This window comes from Ornithorhynchus anatinus, chromosome 1 (assembly GCF_004115215.2).
Source record: "Ornithorhynchus anatinus isolate Pmale09 chromosome 1, mOrnAna1.pri.v4, whole genome shotgun sequence".
In the NCBI taxonomy this organism is placed as follows: Eukaryota; Metazoa; Chordata; class Mammalia; order Monotremata; family Ornithorhynchidae; genus Ornithorhynchus; species Ornithorhynchus anatinus.
Genome location: NC_041728.1, coordinates 151,460,624 through 151,483,566, shown reverse-complemented (window position 1 = coordinate 151,483,566; position 22,943 = coordinate 151,460,624).

The window sequence follows — 22,943 nt, the reverse complement described above, 5'->3', positions numbered from 1 at the left end:
CATAGTAAGCGCTCAATAAATACTATTGAATGAATGAATGAATGAAAGTTGGGCACAGTCCATATCCCTCATGGGGCTCACGATCTTGATCCTGGACAGGTATTGACTTCCTATTTTATAGATGAAGAAACCAAAGCACAGAGAAGTGAAATGACATGCCCAAGGTCACCTAGCAAACCTCTGACTTCCAGGCCCGTGCTCTATGCAGTAGGCATGCTGCTCCTTCTTCTTAGGTGATAGACATTCACATTTTGGATTCACAATATTTTCAAACACTTGCATTGCCCCACTCTCTACCTGGAAACTCAGTAATAACTGTGGTATTTGTTAAGCACTTACTGCATGCCAAGCCTTACTCTAAGCTCTGAGATAGATTGAAGATAATTAGGTCATACGTAGTCTCTGTCCCACAGGAAGCTTACAGTCCAAAGGGGAGAGAGAACAACTGTTTAATCCCCATTTTTCAGATGAGGAAACTGAGGCGCAGGGAAGTTAAATGACTTTCCCAAGGTCACACAGCAGGCAAATGGTAGAACGGGAATTAGAACACAGTTTTTCTGATTCTCATCACTTGGCCATGCTACTCGGTCTTAACAACAAATTCAGGTACTTTCAGGTTCTCTAAGACTTAGTAGACATGATAATCTTGTTGATTTTTCTGCTGCTATTACCCCTTTGTTACTAACTAAATGTAGACATGGAAAAATAGTTCAGTGAATTTTATATAAAGAAAATCTTACAATTCCTCAAATATATTGTGTTTATTTGTTATCCCTTTTTGCATCCCACCACCATTCCTTTCTACCCTACTCATTGAACAAGAAATCAGTAGTAATATTGAGGGCTTACTGAGTGCAGAACATTGCACTAAACTTTTGGGAAAGTACTGTAGAGTAAGTGGACACCATTCCTGCTCTTAAAAAGCTCACACTACACTAAATTGCAGTCCTTCTGCACTCCTCTAAGGCACAGGATGTTTGTTTGACTGTCTTCCATCTCTGGTTGTATTATATACTTTATAGCTACATCTTGTCAATAAAGTAAAGGAACAGATTTGTTCCGATGAAAGGTCATACAGAGATCAGTGATGGATTTAGTCTACCAATTGTGACAATTCTGGGGCAATTTAGTATTCATTCTATGGCTGATAGTTTCTGCATCCTAAATACTTAGACCGTTTATCGAAAACAACCAGTTTAACCCGGGTCTTTCTCATTTATTCTACTGCACATAACTTGAAAAAAAAACTCACCTACCACTGCAGTTTGATTGCAATAATTCCTTTGAAAATGGTAATATTACTCTAGTGTTGTTATTCCTTGTATGTTTCATGAATTATTGGGAATGAAGAACAAGAAGTACAAATTGATTTGGGGCTGACTTTTTAGAAATGATTACCTCATTTTTAGTTTCATTTCTTAAATAGTGATATTTTTCTTGGATGTTTATGTTCAAAATGACATTTTAGTGAATAATTCTTCAAATTGAGCTTGGGCGGAAGTATGGTCTTTGAATCATTTTGCAATGCAATTTATTCCTTACCGAACTTTATCTTATCGAAACAAAATGTACATCTCTCCACTCTTCACAACAATCGTTGCCCATCCATCTCCACATCAAACAAAAATTCCTTACCATCGGTGGCTTTGAAGCACTCAGTTGGCTCATTTCCCTTCCTACCTAACCCGGCTAATCTCCTACTACAACCCAGTCTGCACATGTTGGTCTTCTAATAAGCACCTACTCACTATGCCTTGATCTCATATCTGTCACCTCCTAACCCTGGCCTATGTCTTCCATCTGGTGTGTAATTCCCTCCCCCCTCATAGCCAACAGAACACCACATGCCCCATCTTCAAACCTCTATTGAAATTCCTATCTCTTCCAAGAACTCTCCTGGCTATCTCCCCTTTTCTCCACCCTATTCACCTCCTCTTCTCATTTGCTATGTGCTTTGGTCTGTATCCCCTTGAGCACTTTGAAACTCACCCCTACCTCAGCCCCAACAGCCCTTATGTACATGACCTTTGACTCTGCCTTTTCCACCAGTAATTTTTTTTAATGACTGTTTCCCCCACTAGACAGTAAGCTCCTTGAGGGCCAGAATCCAATTTACCAATTCTATTATACCTCATCTGTGAAAATGAGGATTAATGTGGGACAGGGATTGCATCCAACCTGATTAACTTGTATCAACCCAGGACTTAGACTAGTGCTTGGCACTTAGGAAACACTTAACAAGTACTGTAATTTATTTTATCATTTAATTTTTACTCTCCTAGGTCCCTGAGGTAAGCACTCAATAAATATCACTGATTGTCATTTTTGGAGCATCTTTTGCTGTACTGGTCAGCAGCATTCTTGTGTGCTACTGAACCGGTCAGCAGCATTCTTGTGTGCTACTGAACCTTCTTGAAAAAATGATTCTATAAATTCAGAAGATGTTTTAACTGTCCCTCGCTGGTCATTTTAGAAAATTGTCTTCAAAGAGGGTAATAAACACAAGTGGATAGTGCAGCCTTGAAAATAGTTGGGAAAACCATTTAACCAAAAAGATTGTTATACCTGCCCAATTTGCATCATCTGTACCAGATTAATTCAAATTTACACAGCTCAGACCAAACCCCACAGTTTCACACTTGGTGGGGCCTCTATGCAAGGAAATAACTGACCTTTGAACAATGCTCTCTAGAACACCATTACCGTGTCAGCACTGAACTGATTCTGGCTGCCTGGTTGTAAGTTGTAAAGCATCTGACTCTTCGTGTCGATGCGTTCTGGGGTGAATTGTTATTCCAAACATAAATTATGGCCGGAAGAAGCACTTCCACCTGTGAAATTGCATTTATGAGGAAACGGGCATTGAGAGCTTGTGTGAAGCTTGTGTGGCAACACACAGACACCGCATATTCATTCATTCATTCATTCAATAGTATTTATTGAGCGCTTACTATGTGCAGAGCACTGTACTAAGCACTTGGGATGAACAAGTCGGCAACAGATAGAGACAGTCCCTGCCGTTTGACGGGCTTACAGTCTAATCGGGGGAGACGGACAGACAAGAACAATGGCACTAAACAGCGTCAAGGGGAAGAACATCTCGTAAAAACCGATGGCAACTAAATAGAATCAAGGCGATGTACAATTCATTAACAAAATAAATAGGGTAACGAAAATATATACAGTTGAGCGGACGGGTACAGTGCTGTGGGGATGGGAAGGGAGAGGTGGAGGAGCAGAGGGAAAAGGGGAAAATGAGGCTTTAGCTGCGGAGAGGTAAAGGGGGGATGGCAGAGGGAGTAGAGGGGGAAGAGGAGCTCAGTCTGGAAGGCCTCTTGGAGGAGGTGATTTTTAAGTAAGGTTTTGAAGAGGGAAAGAGAATCAGTTTGGCGGAGGTGAGGAGGGAGGGCGTTCCAGGACCGCGGGAGGACGTGACCCAGGGGTCGACGGCGGGATAGGCGAGACCGAGGGACGGCGAGGAGGTGGGCGGCAGAGGAGCGGAGCGTGCGGGGTGGGCGGTAGAAAGAGAGAAGGGAGGAGAGGTAGGAAGGGGCAAGGTGATGGAGAGCCTTGAAGCCTAGAGTGAGGAGTTTTTGTTTGGAGCGGAGGTCGATAGGCAACCACTGGAGTTGTTTAAGAAGGGGAGTGACATGCCCAGATCGTTTCTGCAGGAAGATGAGCCGGGCAGCGGAGTGAAGAATAGACCGGAGCGGGGCGAGAGAGGAGGAAGGGAGGTCAGAGAGAAGGCTGACACAGTAGTCTAGCCGGGATATAACGAGAGCCCGTAATAGTAAGGTAGCCGTTTGGGTGGAGAGGAAAGGGCGGATCTTGGCGATATTGTAGAGGTGAAACCGGCAGGTCTTGGTAACGGATAGGATGTGTGGGGTGAACGAGAGGGACGAGTCAAGGATGACACCGAGATTGCGGGCCTGCGGGACGGGAAGGATGGTCGTGCCATCCACGGTGATGGAGAAGTCTGGGAGCGGACCGGGCTTGGGAGGGAAGATGAGGAGCTCAGTCTTGCTCATGTTGAGTTTTAGGTGGCGGGCCGACATCCAGGTGGAGACGTCCCGGAGGCAGGAGGAGATGCGAGCCTGAAGGGAGGGGGAGAGGACAGGGGCGGAGATGTAGATCTGCGTGTCATCTGCGTAGAGATGGTAGTCAAAGCCGTGAGAGCGGATGAGTTCACCGAGGGAGTGAGTGTAGATGGAGAACAGAAGAGGGCCAAGAACTGACCCGCATACTGAGGTTGCCTTTACATTTACAGATTATTCAGAAAATTTAGGCATAATACACCCTTTAGCCTCAATTATCCAGGCAAGTAAATTAGAAACACTTTGGGGTTTGGACTTAAATTATCTGGATAATTATAATTCACTTGGAGTTGGCTGGTAGTGTTGAAGTTGGGTACTCAATCAGCTCTCTTCTACCCACTTATCTACCCTCTTCTCCTTTGACACAGTAGCTTGCACTCTTCATTGCTCTCAAGTGCCTTGTTCTCATCACTCCCATCATGCACCTTTTGCTCACCTCCTCCACTCTGCCTGGAATTCCCTCCCTGATAACATCAGACACTACAGCTTTCTTCATCTTAAAAAAGTCTTCTGAAATCACATTTTTTCCAGGAGGCCTTCTTCAATTAATTTCTAATTTCCCCTCCATTTATATCCCTTGTCAGAGTCCATATTATCACTTCTACACCACCTAAGCATTAAGTAATCATGCCCACCCATTGCAGTTACACTCCTTATATTCTTTATACTCTGTACTTATATACTCCATGCTCTACTCTATTACTTCTCCCCAGTTGTAATTTTTTGTCTGTGTACTCCACTATACTGTAAACTCACTGGGGACAGAGTTCATGTATACTAATTGTATTGTACTCTCCAAAGTGTTTAGTGCAGTCCTTAGGCTAACATTGTAACAGTTGACACTATCAATTGAGTGTCTCAGGAGCAGAGAAAATAACAGTGATGATAATAATAATGATTGTGATATTTGTTAAACATTTACTAGGAACCAAATACTGTACTAAGTGCTGGGATAGATACAAAATAATCGGGTCCATGTGGGGTTCACAGTCTAAGTAGGAGGGAGAACAAACGGCTATCTTACTGGTACAGGCTCTCATAATATCCCGGCTGGATTATTGTCAGCCTTCTCTCTGATCTCCCTTCCTCCTGTCTCTCCCTGCTCCAGTCTATTCTTCATTCCGCTGCCCGGCTCATCTTCCTGCAGAAACGCTCTAGGCATCTCACTACCCTTCTTAAAAACCTCCAGTGGTTGCTTATCAACCTCTGCACCAAACAAAAACTTCTCACTCTAGGCTACAAGGCTCTCCATCACCTTGTCCCCTCCTACCTCTGCTCCCTTCTCTCTTTCTACTGCTCACCCCGCACGATCCGCTCCTATGCCGCCCACCTCCTCACCGTCCCCCGTTCTCGCCTATCCCACCGTCGACCCCTTGGCCACGTCCTACCGCTGTCCTGGAATGCCCTCCCTCCTCACCTCTGCCAAACTAATTCTCTTCCCCTCTTCAAAGCCCTACTGAGAGCTCACCTCCTCCAAGACACCTTCCCAGACTGAGCTTCCCCTTTTCCCTCTGCTGCCTCTCTACCCCTCCCTTGAGGTCCCCTCAGCTAAGCCCCCTTTTCCCCCCCTTCCCTCTGCTCCTCCTTCCCCTTCCCCTCCGCTGTGCTTGTCCACTCATTTGTATACATTTTTATTACCCTATTTATTTTGTTAATGAGATGTACATCCCCTTGATTCTATTTATTGCTATTGTTTTAATGAGATGTACATCCCCTTGATTCTATTTATTGCTATTGTTATTGTCTATCTCCCCCGATTAATAATAATAATGTTGGTATTTCTTAAGCACTTACTATGTGCAGAGCACTGTTCTAAGCACTGGGGTAGATACAGGGTAATCAGGTTGTCCCAGGTGGGGCTCACAGTTAATCCCCATTTTACAGATGAGGTCACTGCGACCCAGAGAAGTGAAGTGACTTGCCCATAGTCACACAGCTGACAAGCGGCAGAGCAGGGATTCGAACCCATGACCTCTGACTCCCAAGCCCAGGCTTTTTTCACTGAGCCACGAGTCTGTAAGCCTGTCAATGGGCAGGGACTGTCTCTATCTCTTGCTGATTTGTACATTCCAAGCGCTTAGTACAGTGCTCTGCACATAGTAAGCACTCAATAAATACTATTGAATGGATGAATGAATGAGAACAGGTATTGAATTCTCATTTTGCAGATGAGAGAACTGAGACACAGAGAAGTTAAATGACTTGACCAAAGTCACACAACAAGCAAGTGGCAGACTTCAGTGTTAGAACCCAGGCTCTCTGGTTCCCGGGCCTGAGCTCTTTCCACTAGACCCGGCTGCTTCTTTAATGAAATTGGTTGTTGATATTGCTCTGATTTCTTTTAAAATGCCCATTTTGCTCAGACCTGATCTCATGCAGCCTTGGCTGCTGGGAAAGTAGGTAATTTCAGTGCTGGATTATGGGATTTAGAACACCATTTCATATAAAATGGAAATACTTCTGAAAGAGTATAATGGCACTGCATACCTCCAATTACATAACGATTCCCTCAAAGCCTCTAGTTTCTGTATTTTGGTTGAAGAAATATTTTCTCACCAATTTATTCCTTCTTAAGAGGGAAATGATCCTGCATTTTGGGATTTGCAACTTTATAAAAATGCACTAATTTCTGAGCATTGAAATCCTACCTTAAGTTTCCTATCATTTAAAGTGGCGTGATGTAGTCATAATGTAGAGGAACCCATTAGGCAGTATCAATTTTAATTAATACACTTTTGATGCATGTACTGGATTTACTGCTTGACAACTTCCTTCTCATCACTCCAATCTCTCCGCTCATGCTCAACCATCCATCTCACTTGTCAGTTTCTCTTTTCTCCATAACTGTATTTGAAATGCTGTCCCACACATCCTGCCATTACACCACATGGATTTGACACTTTGGGAGGCAATATTTCCTCCTACTCCCTAACTGACAAAAAAAAAGATGGATTTGAATGCTAGTGCTTACATGTGGCAAGGGAATAGACTGGCTATTTCTAGATAGCACAGGGCCCACAATAATGTGAACTTTACTTGTCTTGTAGAAGTGCAGAGTAAAGCTTTGATTTAATGAGATGCAAATAGCTTCTTCTCTGCTTATATTTTGTCTATCAGGAAGAACACCTTTTCCTAGTATGGAGAAACTGGTGGTGAGCCTGCTTTAGGGCAGGAAAGAGAAATCAGTCTGTCATTAATCATATTTATTGAGCACTAACTGCGTGCAGAGCACTGTACTAATCTCTTGGGAAAGTACAGAGTAACAATAAACAGATACATTACGTGCCCTCAACAAGCTTGCAGTCTAGAGGGGGAGACAGGCATTAATATAAATAAATACATTACAGATATGGACATAAGTGCTGTGGGGCTGGGAGAGGGGGTTGAATAAAGGGACCAATTCAGGGCAGTGCAAAAAGGAGTGGAAGAAGAAGAAAGGTGGGCTTAGTAAGGGAAGGCCTCCTGGAGATGTGCCTTCGTTAAGGCTTTGAAGGTGGAGAGAATAATTGTCTGTCAGATATGAGGAGGGAGGCCATTCTACGCCAGAGGTAGGATGTGGGGAGAGGTCGCCAGTGAGAAAGATGAGATCGAGGTAGAGTGAGAAGGTTAGCGTTAGAGGAGCGAAGTATGTGTTCTGGGTTGTTGTAGGAGAATAGCAAGGTAAGGTATGAGGGGGCAAGGTGATTGAGAGATCCAAACAGTAGGAAGGAAGCAAGGAGGCAAAAAATGATGCGTTCGGAGTGGGTGAACTGGACCTGGGGTTAGGTACCTGCTCAGGACAGATAGACCAATCATGGTCTTCTCTGTGTCTCTGGAGTCAGGCAGGGGCAAAATGAACAGTTACCTTGGTCCTGGAGTTGGGTTGGCGGCAAAAAAAACCAAACAAAAAAACCCAGAGAGATCCTGGGACTGGATGAGGAAGCAACAAGTTCAGTAGAGTACTCTGCACACAGTAAGCACTCAATAAATACTATTGAATGAAAGTCCAGAGCTTGGCAGGAGCAAGACAAATGTCTGAGGCAGCCTCACAGATGGACTGCACAGTTACAAGATCCTGTCCTTACTCTGGAGCAGAGACACGAGGCAATCAGGTAGTAGTAGAAATAGTGGTAATAATAGTGCTTAGTATTTTCAGAATGCTCTACTACTACTACTAATAGTAATATCTGTGCTATTTGTTGAGCACTTACTAGAAAGGCAGTGTGGCTTAGTGGAAAGAGCATGGGCTTGGGAGTCAGACGATGTGGGCTCTAATCCTGCCTCTGCTACTTGTCTGCTGTGTGGCCTTGGGCAACTCATTTCACTTATCTGTGCCTCAGTTACCTCATCTGTAAAATGGAGATTAAAAGTGTGAGCCCCACGTGGGACAACCTGATTACCCTGAATATGATCCAGTGCTTAGAAAAGTGCTTAGAAGATAGTAAGAGCTTAACAAATGCCATAATTATTATTATTATTATTATTATTATATGCCAGGCAGTGTACTAAGCACTGGGGTGGATATCAGCAAATGAGGTTGGACACAGCCTCCATCCCATGTGGGGCTCACAGTCTCAATTCCCATTTTCCAGATGAGGTAACTGAGGTATAGAGAAGTGAGGTGATTTGTCCAAGGTCACACAGCAGACAAGTGGCAGAGTTGGGATTAGAAGCCATAACCATCTGACTCCCAGGCCCATGCTCTGTCCACTACACCATGCTGATTCTCACACACCTTTCTACTAAGCACTGAGAAAAGAATTAATAATGTTGATATTTGTTAAGCGCTTACTATGTGCAGAGCACTGTTCTAAGCGCTGGGGTAGACACGGGAATCAGGTTGTCCCACGTGGGGCTCACAGTCCCAATCCCCATTTTACAGATGAGGTAACTGAGGCCCAGTGAAGTTAAGTGACTTGCCCACAGTCACACAGCTGACAAGTGGCAGAGCTGGGATTCGAACTCATGACCTCTGACTCTAAAGCCCATGCTCTTTCCACTGAGCCACGCTGCTTCTCTACATTGGGAATTCCCAATTACACATTAGGAATTAGACATGAACCCTTGTTTCCATCTTAGAGCGTTCATCCTAGAATATAAACTAGGGAGAAGGGACAAGAGACAAAAACATCAGGAGTGACGAAACAGTAAACACTAAAACAACATATAAGACAAGGACAAATGCACAAATGGAAACACAATTCTATGTTGGTCAATGTGCCATTTTTATATGGTCACCTGGGTTTTTAAATGCATACATTTACTCTATTGTCCTCTCCCAAACGCTTGATACAGTACGTTGCACACAGTTAAGTGTTCATTAAATATAACTGATCAATTGGTTGAGTTTTAGCTAGTCTGACCCCTGTTTGGTACTATCCCATGCCTGGTCTGATGTGACAACAGGCATTTTTATCAATCAATGGTATTTATTGAAAGCTTACTGTTTGCAGTGCTAGGGAGAGTACGGTACCACAGAGTTGGTAGACATGGTCTCTGACCACAGAGAGATTACCGTCTAGATAAGGAGACAGATATTAATATAATTGAACAATGGGTATGTACACAGGGGCTTTGGGGCTGAGGGTGGGGTGAATACCAAGTACCCAAAAGGTACAGATTCAAGGGTATAGATGACATAGAAAGGAGATGAAGTTGGGGCAAAGAGGTCTTATTGGGGTAGGCCTCTTGAAACGGTTGTTCTGTATTTTCTCTAAGAAGACCTGCTCCCCTCCATTTTGGCTCCTGCCAAAGTCCTGTCCCTTAGTAGCTCCCCCCCCCGCCCCGCTTAAAGGAACCTGGGACAGGGACCCAGAAGGGAGAACAGGTATTGAATTCCCACTTTAAAGATGAGGAAACTGAGGCACAGAGAAGCCAAGGGACCTGGCCAGTGATGGGGCCAGGACCAGAACTCAGGAATCCTACTCTCAGGCCCATGTTTGGCTGCTCTTTTCCCTACCTTTTGCAGCTTCACTGTATTAGGCGAGTTAGGTGGAGAAGACAGTTTCTCAGAAGAATGAATGACAATGGGCCACAAAAGTCTCTTTCCATGCCCAGACTTGAACTGCCCTATTCCCCTGATGAATCTATCAACATATTTTGTTGAGCACCTACTGAGTGCAACATGCTGCACTAAATTCTTGGAGGAGTACCACAGAACCCAAACACCTACCTTCCCCCTCCTCTCAAAGTGCTTACAATCTAATGGGGAGACAGACCAAAATAAGTTGCAGAGAGTGGGAAGGAGGAGAAGAACTATCACAAAGATAAGAAGAAGAAAGAGATGGATAATCTTCAAATATGCCAGTAAAATACGCATAAGAGTGCAGGGTAAGGATAGGAATAATGTGACAAAGAGTTCAAAGGAGTATTGTATTATTGGCAATGATAATATAATGATGAAAGTAGTATCTGTCAAATGCGATTTGCCAAGCATTGTATTAAACATTGAGGTAGATATAAAACAGTTAGTTTGACATAATTCCTGTACTTCAAGAGGCCCACACTCTAAGTAAGAGGTAAAACAGGTAATTGACTCATGTTTTTACCGATGAGGAAAATGAGGCCTATAGAAGTCAAGTGACTTGCTCAAAGTCACACAGCAGGCAAGTCATGGACTGGGGACTTTCCACTTTCCAATGCTCTTTCCACTGGGCCATGGGGTGCTGTGACTTCATTACAGAATGAATTTTGGCAGAGTTAAGATTTTGGAAGGGCCTTAAAGTTGCAGAGAGCTATGGTTTGGTGGGTGTTTGTCTGGGAGGGAGCTCTGATTTGGGGAAAGAATGTGAGCAAGTTTTTGTGGGCAGGAGAGTGGAGAGTGACCTTGGGAGGAGTGACATAGGCACTGGAAGCTGAGGTAGCAGAAAAAGAAGGCAGAAATGGATGATGGAGAAAGCTGGCTGAAAGTCTAAAAACACAATGGACTTTGTGCTTGGTGTGGAAGAAGATTGGAAGCCATTGGAGGTCTCTGGGCAGTGGAGAGACAGAGAGTAATAATCATCATAATATTAGGGTATGTGTTAAGTGCTTGTTCTGTGCCAAGCACTGTTCTAAGTGCTGGGGTTGATACAAGGTAATCAGGTTGGACAGAGTCCCTGTCCCACATGGGGCTCACAGTCATTCATTCATTCATTCATTCATTTGTTCGTTCGTTCGTTCATTTGCTCGTTTGCTTAGTTCGTTCAATAGTATTTATTGAGCGCTTACTATGTGCAGAGCACTGTACTAAATACTTGGAATGTACAATTCGGCAACAGATAGAGACAATCTCTGCCCATTGACGGGCTTACAGTCTAATCATGGGAGACAGACAGACAAAAACAAGACATCTTAATCACAATAAATAGAATCAAGGGGATGTGCACCTCACTAACAAAATAAATAGGGTAATAGAATATATATACAAATGAGCACAGTGCTGGCGGGGTGGGGGGAGCAGAGGGAAATGGGGGAGAAGGGGCTTAGTTGAGGGGAGGTGATGGGGGGGCAGAGAGGGAGCAGAGGGAAAAGGGGAAGCTCAGTCTGGGAAGGCCTCTTGGAGGAGGTGAGCTCTCAGTAAGGCTTTGAAGAGGGGAAGAGAGTTAGTTTGGTGGAGGTGAGGGGGGAGGCATTCCAGGGAGTCTTAATCCCCATTTTATAGATGAGGTAACTGAGGCACAGAGAAGTGAAGTGACTTGCCCAAGGTCACACAGAAAACCTGTGGCTGAGGCAGGATTAGAAGCCATGGCCTTCTGACTCCCAGGCTTGTGTTGTATCCACTACATCATGCTACTCAGACACATTTCGAGAAGTTGATCATGCAGCGGTTAGTGGTTTAGACCGTAGTGGGGAAACACTGAAATGGAAGACCAGAGAGAGGGCTGAGGCAGTGCTCTAACTCTGTTGTGAAGAGCATAAAAGGAATGACAGTGAAGCAAGTCTTTGTAGCCAAGGGACAGACTAGTCACAAAGGCTGCAGGAGAAACTGAAGCTGAACCAGCCAGAGCTACAAGGAAGAAAGCTGTTGGGTATAAACTTACAGTCTGGGTAACCTCAGAAGCCATGTGACAGAGACCACATCATGTATAAATGAGAGTCAGAAAGGAGCGGCAATTATTGCAAGGAAGTAATGAGAAAGTTATTGCATAGATCCTTCAGAACAGCTACCTTACACCTCCATCTTCCTGCTCCCCATTACCTCATATGTTTTTTTCTCACAAGTTTCCCAAATCTTCTGCTTCTGCTGGCATGTTTGTGGATTTCTCCTTGCTGACCTCCCAGCCTCCTCTCTCGCCCCACTCCAGTCCATATTTCACTCTGCTTCCCGGGTCATTTCTCTACAAAAACGTTCAGGACATGTCACCCCCCTCCTCAAAAAGCTCCAGTGGTTGCCCATCCGTCTCCACATCAAACAAAAACTCCTCATCATTGTCTTTAAAGCACTGAGTCACCTCACCCCTCCTACCTCACCTCGCTAATCTAGTACTATAACCAGTGTGCACACTTCTCTAATGCTAATTCAATAGCATTTATTGAGCGCTTACTATGTGCAGAGCATCCTTCTCATTGTGCCTCGATCTCATCTCTCTCACCATTTGCCCACACCCTGCCTCTGGCCTGGAGCTCCCTCTCTCCTCAAATCCCATAGATAGTTAATCTACCCCTGTTCAATCTCCCCTTATTGAAGGCACATCTCCAAGAGGTCTTCCCTGACTAAGCACCCCCTTTCCTCTTCTCTCATTCCCTTCTGCATCCCCCTGAGTGCTCCCTTTGTTCTTCCCCCTCCCAATTCCACAACACTTATGTATATATCTACAATTTATTTGTTTATATTAATGTCCGTTTCCCTCTCTCTGGACTGTAAGCTCGTTGTGGATGGGGAATGTGCCTGTTTATTGTTGTACTGTACTTTTCCAAGTACTTAGTACAGTGCTCTGCACACAGTAAGTGCTCAATAAATAGAATTAATGAATGAATGAATTTCTGTATTGTGGGCCAACATTTGTCATTTTACAGTAAACTCAGTTGCCATTTTGCAACTTCTGCTCACCCACTCCATTTATTAGTAATAATGAAATAATAATAATTGTGGTATGTATTAAGCAATTACTATATGCCAAGCACTGCTATATGCATAGATACAAGGTAATCAGGTTGGACACAGTCCCTGTCCCACATGGGGCTCACAGTAACTGGGATATCTCTCAAGCACTTATATGATGAGCATTAAGTAGATACAACACAGTCAGATAGGACACGGGGCCCACAGTCCAATGGGGAAGGCTAGTCAGAAGATCTTATAGGGAACATGAAAAAGCCCAGATCAGCTGTGGCCTAACAGGAATAGTAGTATAGAATGAATAGTATTTAGTACTTCTTAGGGGCTCATAGTGTGACCTAAAAGTCTAACAAGTTTAAGAGAAAGGGGGAAGAGAGGAATGGGTGACTGACACCTACTTTGAATATAGAACATTCTATAAGTTATATTAATGTCTGTCTCCCTTCTAGACCGTGAGCTCGTTGTGGTCAGGGAACATGTCTACCAAATCTGTTGCACATTCCCAAGTGCTTTGTACAGAACTTTGTACACAGTAAGCACTCAATAAATACCACTGATTCACTGATTGATTCATTACTGTGTGCAGAACATTGTACTAAGCCCTGGGAAAGAGTAGGTAAGTGGAAAGTAAACAGAGGTCCCTGACCCTCGAGGGTGTGTGGTCAGGAGGAATGGAGACAAACACATCAGGAGAAATGAAACACCAAAACTTTAAAGCAGCAGAAGGGACAAAGACATATATGCAATACCCAGAAGTCTAGTCACCATCCTATGGCTCCATTTCGTACAACTGCTATCCAGCTACAATGGCCGAAGCAAGCTCACTGTGGCTGCCCATTTTGCTGAAAAAATTGTGTTTGCAAACCTAATGGCTTCACCCCACATTTTCAATTCTGGGTGTCCATTGGGGCTTTAGACTGACTCATGCCAATTCTCCATGACCTTCTTTGTGCCAAATAAGGATCATGACCCCACATCTCATGTTTTTCATCTATTATCAGTATGAAGAAGTCTGATAAACATATTTCTCCACCTGAGCCACCTCAGTTTTTCCAAATCCTCATGGGCAGGGAATGTATTTACCAACTCTGTTGCATTTTCCTCTCTTAAGGGCTTAGTGTGGTGCTCTGCACAAAATAAGAACTCAATAAATATCATTGATAGGTAGATTGATTGATTCTTGGTATCTCTGCTTAGAAGGCATTTTCAAGCCCTAAAATGATATATATACTTTATGAGGAATTTATAAATATATATAGAGAGAGAGAGAGAGAGGGGCAGAGTGAGGGAGAGAGGAAGGGAGAAAGGGAGAGAGATTTATGAAGAATTTTAGGTCTTAAGTGCCAGTACACACACACATACATATATATATACATATATATACATATTCTCCATCTTTATTTCTCCATCATCATTATATATGTGTGTGTGTGTGTGAGTGTGTGTGTGTCATTACATACATGTATGTAATGGCACTTGTTAAGCACTTACTATGTGCCAGACACTGTTCTAAGCATTGGGGTAGATACAAGTTAATCAGGTTGGGCACCTCCCTGTCCTACATGGGGCTTATGCTCTTAGTCCCCATTTTGCAGATGAGGTAACTGAGGCACACAGAAGTGAATTGTCTTGCCTAAGTTCACACTGCAGACATATGGCAGGACCAGAATTAGAACTCAGGTCCTTAATAATAATAATAATAATGTTGGTATTTGTTAAGCGCTTACTATGTGCCGAGCACTGTTCTAAGCGCTGGGGTAGACATAGGGGAATCAGGTTGTCCCACGTGGGGCTCACAGTCTTAATCCCCATTTTACAGATGAGGGAACTGAGGCACAGAGAAGTTAAGTGACTTGCCCACAGTCACACAGCTGACAAGTGGCAGAGCTGGGATTCGAACTCATGAACCCTGACTCCAAAGCCCGCGCTCTTTCCACTGAGCCATGCTGCTTCTCCAACTTCCAGGTCTGTGCTCTGTCCACTAAGCCACACTGCTTGACTTTCCCAACTTCTTCAAATTTAATTTTTATTCTCCCAATCATTCAGACATCTCGTCTTATCCCAGTCTCTCCTTTATCCCCGTTTGCCATATCTTCCATAGTGAACTACTCTTTCTTCTTTATTTCCCATTTAGTCCTCCTTGTAGGTCTACCTGCCTCCATCCTCCTCCCTACTTATAATCTGTCCTAGAAGCAGAGACAAAAACCATTTCTTCAAGCTTTATAATGACCATACCATCCCTTTTTTCAGAATCTCACAACCATTCACAATTGCTTCAAATTAACATCTTCTTCCAAATGCCTGCATCTTCCTCAGCATATCACTTTTTATTCTCTATCTCCTGCTTTCAGCCAAATAAACCTGTTTTTTAATACACCCAAATCCCTCTAGTGTATGTCAACACTGTTTCCTTATGCATGCTCTCGTCCCTATGGAGGGGAGAATCAGTCTCACCCTATAAGACTCATTAGAGGCAAGAATTATCAGAGGTGCTTCTCTCTAAATTTCCTAGCTGGTGTGAATAAAATCTATCATAGATCAGTCCTGTCAACATGGTGCCAGAACCAGTGATCCAAATAGAGTTCTCAGTCATTTTTGTCAGGTTGCAACAGAGTACAATATTGTTTGGTCACAATGGAAAAAAAAAATCAATAAAAATCCAGACTCACCCAAGAGAAATATTTTCAAACTTCCACTGGCCCCAAGCACTAGATAAATGCTTCACAGAACGTTTTTGGGAGATATTTGAGGAAAAAAAAGTCTTTCAAAAATTATCTTCAAAAAAATCTGCTTGCCCTATTCAGGCTCCTCCATTGTTCCTGAAGTTAGGCTGACAGAATGCTTGGGCTCTTACTGAAATATAGAGCACTTTTTGCCTATTGCTGTCAGAACATCTAGAAAATAATAGCTGAAACATTTTAGTAGGGCTGAAAAATGGTATTTTCAGATTCCTCTTTCATGGTGGGGAAAAAAAAAAAACATTCTCCTTCATCTTTTAATGCCAGAAGAGGATTGTGGCTCACCACTTTTGATTACAAAAAAAAAAGTTCTGGCATCTGCTAAATTCCAAGAGTTCTGTAGAGTAACTGTCACCAACACTCTCCAAAGTTACCAATCCTCTGCATACCCAAATCCAATTTTTACTCTATCCTAATCTCTTGACTTCTTGTCTGCCTTTGACACTGTAGGCCATTCCCTCCTCCTTGAAACATTTTTAGATCTTATTTTGCATATAAGATAGTAGTAGTAGTAGTAGTTACGGTATTTATTAAGTGCTTACTGGGCTCAGAGCTCTGTACTAAGCCCTAGGAGAGAATACACATTTGAGAATTAGATACAGTCCCTGTCCCTCAGGGGGCTCAACGTCTTATAATACAAAGGGGTAAGAGTGGACTCCTGACACATAAGGAATGGTGAAACAATAAATCCCTGAAACCAAAAAGAAGCACAGATACAGAAAATCAAGCAAAAGCAGAAGGGTGCTGTGGCTAGAGAAGCAGCGTAGCTCAGTCGAAAGAACACAGGCTTGGGAGTCAGAGGTCATGGGTTCAAATCCCAGCTCTTCCACTTGTCAGCTGTGTGACTGTGGGCAAGTCACTTAACTTCTCTGTGCCTCAGTGATCTCACCTGTAAAATGGAGATTTAGATTGTGAGCCTCACCTGGGACAACCTGATAACTCTGTATCTACCCCAGTGCTTAGAACAGTGCTCTGCACATAGTAAGTGCTTAACAAATACCAACATGCACTTAACAAATACCAACATTATTATTATTTTTATTATTATTTTAATCCCGGCTCCGCCACCTGTCAGTTGTGTGGCTTTGGGCAAGTCACTTAACTTCTTGGTGCCTGTTACCTCATCTGTAAAACAGGGATTAAGACTGTGAGCCTCATGTGGGGCAACCTGATTCTCCTTATCTACACCAGTGCTTAGAACTGTGTTCGGCACATAGTAAGCACTTAACAAATACCAACATTTTTATTATTACTATTATTGAGTAGAATTTCAGACTCCTGGTAGCTCAGAGTCAGGGCTCTGCTCTAGCCACAGCGACTGTTACAGCAGCTGCCAGCCTTCCTGAGGCTTTGATGAGGCCTTGAGCTACAGGTTCTGCTCTCCTCCCTGGGGTGGTGAAAGCAGGACAGGATGGAGTCTTCCCTTTGAGGCAGAGGAGGAAGGTTGGTAACAGCTCCTGAAGAGCATGGCTGGTTTTCTCATGAGGGGCAACTCTTAGAGCAAGTGGCATCATCGCATTTTCCTGTTGCCCGGCAGGCATAGAGCATGTTTCTAGTTAGGCCCTGCGGTGGCAGGAAGGAAAGCGGCAGATACTGGTTGCTTTGTTTGGCCTCTGTGGAGGGGGGAGGGGAAGGGAAATTGAGGCACTGATAGGGGTGGCACTGGCCCAGGTTTACTAGGTGAGAGAGGATTAAAGCCTGAGAGTCCTGACTTCATTCATTCATTCAGTCATATTTATTGAGCGCTTACTGTGTGCAGAGCACTGTACTAAGAGCTTGGAATGCATAATTCAGCAACCAATAGAGACAATTCCTGCCCAACAACGGGCAGAGAAGCCGTGTGGCTCAGTGGAAAAATCCCGGGCTTAGGAGTCAGAGATCATGGGTTCTAATCCCAGCTCTGCCACTTGTCAGTTGTGTGACTTTGGGTAAGTCACTTCACTTCTCTGTGCCTCAGTTACCTCATCTGTAAAGTGAGGATGAAAACTGTGAGCCCCACGTGGGACAACCTGATCACCTTGCATCACCCCCAGGGCTTAGAACAGTGCTTGGCATATAGTAAGCACTTAACAAATACCACCATCCCTAAACAGGGGAGGCAGACAACACAACAAAACTGGTCAGGCATCAATACCACGAAGATAAATAGAATCATAGATATATACACATCATTAATAAAATAAATACAGTAATAAATAGTATATATAAATATACACAAGTGCTGTGGAGAGGGGAAGGGGGAAGAGCAGAGGGAGGGAGGAGAGGTAATGGGGAGGGGAGGAAGGGCAGAGGGAAAGGGAGGGCTCAGTCTGGGAGGGCCTCCTGGAGGAGGTGAGCTCTCAGTAGAGCTTGGAAGAGGAGAAGAGAGTTAGTTTTACAGATGTGAGGAGGGAAGGCATTCCAAGTCAGTGGTAGGAGGTGGGCCAGGGGTCAATGGTGGGACAGGTGAGAATGAGGCACCGTGAGGAGGTTAGTGGCAGATGAGCAGAGTGTACAGGGTGGGCAGTAGAAGAGGGAAAGGAGGTGAGGTAAGAGGGGGCAAGGTGATGGAGAGCTTTGAAGCCAAGAGTGAGGAGCTTTGAGGAGCTTTTGTTTCATGTGAAGGTTGATAGGCAACCACTGGAGGTTTTTGAGGAGGGGAGTGACATGCCCAGAGCGCTTCTGTAGAAGGATAATCTGGGCAATGGAATGAAGTATAGACTGGAGTGGGGAGAGACAGAAGGATGGGAGATCAGAGAAGAGTCTGATGCAATAATTCATTCAGAATATTATGAGAGCTTGTGCCAGCAAGGTAGCAGTTTGGATGGAGAGGAAAGAGTGGATCTTGTAATGTTGTTAAAGTGAGATTGGCAGGGGATGTTTATGGCCACAGGGTGGGCCAAACTGGTGACTTTGCCTTACTCTGCGCTCATCCAGGGAGCCAAGCTGGATGGGCAGAGGCCCAGCTTCCTGTCTTTCCCAAGGCTGCGGGGCCTAGCTGCTCTTCCTGGGGAGGTCTGCCTTGACCAGGGAACCAGGGAAGAAGACCAGTTTCCTCACTCTCTGTCTGCAGTCATCCCAGCGATGGAGGCTGGTCACCATGAATCACTTCAAAAGGACCTGGGAGGATGATCTGGCTAGGGGTGGGGTGAGAAGGATGAGGGTTCTGGTTTGGATCGGCCCCTGCCCTCCAACGGGCTTGGGGGTTTCAGGGAAGGAAGAAGGGCTTTAGGTTGAAGCCCCAGATCCCACACTGGGGAACTGGGGCCATGGTGGGAGTCGGGGCAAATACTGCACTAGTTCTGAGGAAAGAGTGGTGTAAGTGTGTGCTTTTGTGGGGCAGGGGTGGGGCTTCACAACTCATGCATGGCTCCCAGCGTGTTCCAGAGTAGGGATGGACATCAGCGATGACCAACATGGCCAGCTTCCCCCAGCCTGCAGAATGGGCCCTGTGTCCTGGCTGTGGCAGGGGTACAGGAGCCCCCACCATCAAAAGCGTGCCAACCCTTGCTCCAACCCCTACAGGAAGGGCAACCTGCCACTGAGTCCAGCAACCACAGCCCAGGCCCAGCCCAACTTTCATCCTGGCTACTCTGGGCAGACTGGTCACCACTGCCATCTCTGGTCCCTAGCTCTGGCTTCTGTCGGCTTTACCTTTTTCTCAAGGGCCAAAGCTCTGTTGGCTTTTTTTAAAAAACAATCTCCCCTTCATCAAGCTCCAGCAGGGGGGATCCAGGTGGTGCCCCACCTTCTGCCCCAGTGACCAGTACTTCCTGCCAGGTGGATGGTTTTAGGGACAGCACCCTCATACCAGGCCCCCAGTCTCTTGCCTTCCTCTGCTTCCATTCCTGCTTGATGTTCTTCTTCTTGTTCTCTTTCTACCTGTTTAATTGCTCCTTCTCTGTTTGGTTCACTGGGTCATCTTCCACCACTATCATCCATAAACTGTGGACTTTGAGTCCCCTTGTCTTCTAGCTTCACCAGCTCTTATTGAGATTTTCTGTTCATATCATTCTAATTGCTGCCTCTACAATGATGAATCCCTGACTTATCTCTCTAGCCTGGATGTCTCACCAAAGCTACCAGGTGATGCCTCCAAAATATCCAAAGGGAGTTTCTGCCAACAATTAAAGTTCAAGATATCTAAAAATGAACTGATTTTCCTTTCCCAAGCCAAAATCTCCTCTTAAAGTTCCTAACTCTTGTCGATAACACAACCATTCTCTCTATCCTAGAAGACTTGGGTTTTCCTTTGACTCAGGCTCTTTCAGTTGCTAAATTCAACTGCTAAAATTGCTGATTCTTCTTTTATCCCATATCTTAGATCATTCTCTAACTATTACCTCCAACAGTTACTATAGAGGCCCAAGCTCTGATCTTAACATAGTAGATATCATCAACCTCCCAGCTGGTCTCCTTGCTTCCAGCCTCTTCTCAATTTAGTCCACACTTCATGCCTCTGCACCAACCATCTCCATGTTGCATCTCTTGGCACCCAATCAAGATTGATTACATATCATTGATTACCTATCTCCTTCCTTATCAAGCAGAAGCTCTGTACTACTAGTTCAAGGATCTCCACCATCCACTCCAGTTCATATACTGGCTCTCTTTATGAGCTACTCTGCTCTCCATTTTACTGAACCTCACTCCCAACCCTCTTGCATCAGTCCCTAGTGCATGATATTTACCCAACCTGGAACCCCCTACTCCCCACAGCCCCAGTCTGTCAGAGGACAGGAGGCCTACATCATCTACTTGAGGCCGTCAGCAATTCCAGGCTGACCTACTCATGCTAAAGGCAGGGGCTGGGCATCATTCGTAGTCTGAGGTGGTAGAGTGAGGCGCCTGGGCATCTGGAGATGTCAATGTACAGCCTATTCCATGGCCTGGGGATGCAACCTGTTTTTTCTCCTCCTGTCTTTCCCAGCCACCACTGGGCTCTGACCACCCACACTGGTTCCCCTACCTCCTTCCTCTACTCTTCTCAGGATAATTTTCTTGACCTGGGAAAATTTTCTCCAGGCAGCAAGCTTTATCTTCTGGAGCTGGGCTTGGGAGTGAGGATTCTTCCCCCTCCTCCTCCTGCCTCTTTCTTCCACTACCTAACCTCCTCTGTGTTCCAGAACATTTTCCAATACCACTGCTGCATTTTAACAAAATCCAGATGTTCTCCTATGGAATGCCAAAAGGAAGGAGAATTATTCATTTATTCATTCAATAGTATTTATTGAGCACTTACTATGTGCAGAGCACTGTACTAAGCGCTTGGAATGAACAAGTCGGCAACAGATAGAGACAGTCCCTGCCATTTGACGGACTTACAGTCTAATCGGGGGAGACAGACAGACAAGAACAATGGCAATAAATAGAGTCAAGGGGAAGAACATCTCGTAAAAACAATGGCAACTAAATAGAATCAAGGGGATGTACAACTCATTAACAAAATAAATAGGGTAATGAAAATATATACAGTTGAGCAGACGAGTACAGTGCTGAGGGGATGGGAAGGGAGAGGGGGAGGAGCAGAGGGAAATGGGGGGAAAAGAGGGGTAAGCTGCGGAGAGGTGAAAGGGGAGTGGTAGAGGGAGTAGAGGGAGAAGGGGAGCTCAGTCTGGGAAGGCCTCTTGGAGGAGGTGAGTTTTAAGTAGGGTTTTGAAGAGGAGAAGAGAATCAGTTTGGCGGAGGTGAGGAGGGAGGGCATTCCAGGACCGCGGGAGGACGTGGCCCAGGGGTTGACGGCGGGATAGGCAAGACCGAGGGACGGTGAGGAGGTGGGCGGCAGAGGAGTGGAGCGTGCGGGGTGGGCAGTAGAAAGAGAGAAGGGAGGAGAGGTAGGAAGGGGCAAGGTGATGTAGAGCCTTGAAGCCTAGAGTGAGGAGTTTTTGTTTGGAGCGGAGGTTGATAGGCAACCACTGGAGGTGTTTAAGAAGGGGAGTGACATGCCCAGATCGTTTCTGTAGGAAGATGAGCCGAGCAGCGGAGTGAAGAATAGACTGGAGTGGGGTGAGAGAGGAGGAAGGGAGATCAGAGAGAAGGCTGACACAGTAGTCTAGCCGGGAAATAATGAGAGCCCGTAGCAGTGAGGTGGCCGTTTGGGTGGAGAGGAAAGGGCGGATCTTGGCGATATTGTAAAGGTGAAACCAGCAGGTCTTGGTAACGGATAGGATGTGTGGGGTGATTGAGAGAGATGAGTCAAGGATGACACTGAGATTGCGGGCCTGAGAGACGGGAAGGATGGTCATGCCATCCACGGTGATAGAGAAGTCTGGGAGAGGACCGGGTTTGGGAGGGAAGATGAGGAGCTCAGTCTTGCTCATGTTGAGTTTTAGGTGGCGGGCCGACATCCAGGTGGAGACGTCCCGGAGGCGGGAGGAGATGCGAGCCTGAAGGGAGGGGGAGAGGAAAGGGGCGGAGATGTAGATCTGCGTGTCATCTGCGTAGAGATGGTAGTCAAAGCCGTGAGAGCGAATGAGTTCACCGAGGGAGTGAGTGTAAATGGAGAACAGAAGAGGGCCAAGAACTGACCCTTGAGGAACTCCAACAGTTAAAGGATGGGAGGGGGAGGAGGCCCAGCGAAGGAGACCAAGAATAACCAGCCAGAGAGATAAGAGGAGAACCAGGAGAGGACGGAGTCTGTGAAGCCAAGGTGAGATAAGGTATGGAGAAGGAGGGGATGGTCGACAGTGTCAAAGGCAGCAGAGAGGTCAAGGAGGATTAGAATGGAGTAGGAGCCATTGGATTTGGCAAGAAGGAGGTCATGGGTGACCTTAGAGAGAGCAGTCTCGGTAGAGTGGAGGGGACGGAAGCCAGATTGGAGGGGGTCCAGGAGAGAATGGGAGTTAAGGAATTCTAAGTAGCGATTGTAGATGACTCGTTCTAGGATTTTGGAAAGGAAGGGTAGTAGGGAGATAGGGTGATAACTGGAGGGGGAAGTGGGGTCAAGAGCGGGTTTTTTTAGGATGGGGGAGATGTGGGCATGTTTGAAGGCAGAGGGGAAGGAGCCATTGGAGATTGAGTGGTTAAAAATAGAAGTTAAGGAAGGGAGGAGGGCAGAGAATTAGGGTCATGAGGCTACCAGGTCATCTCCCCCAAACTCCACCCATTCTAGCC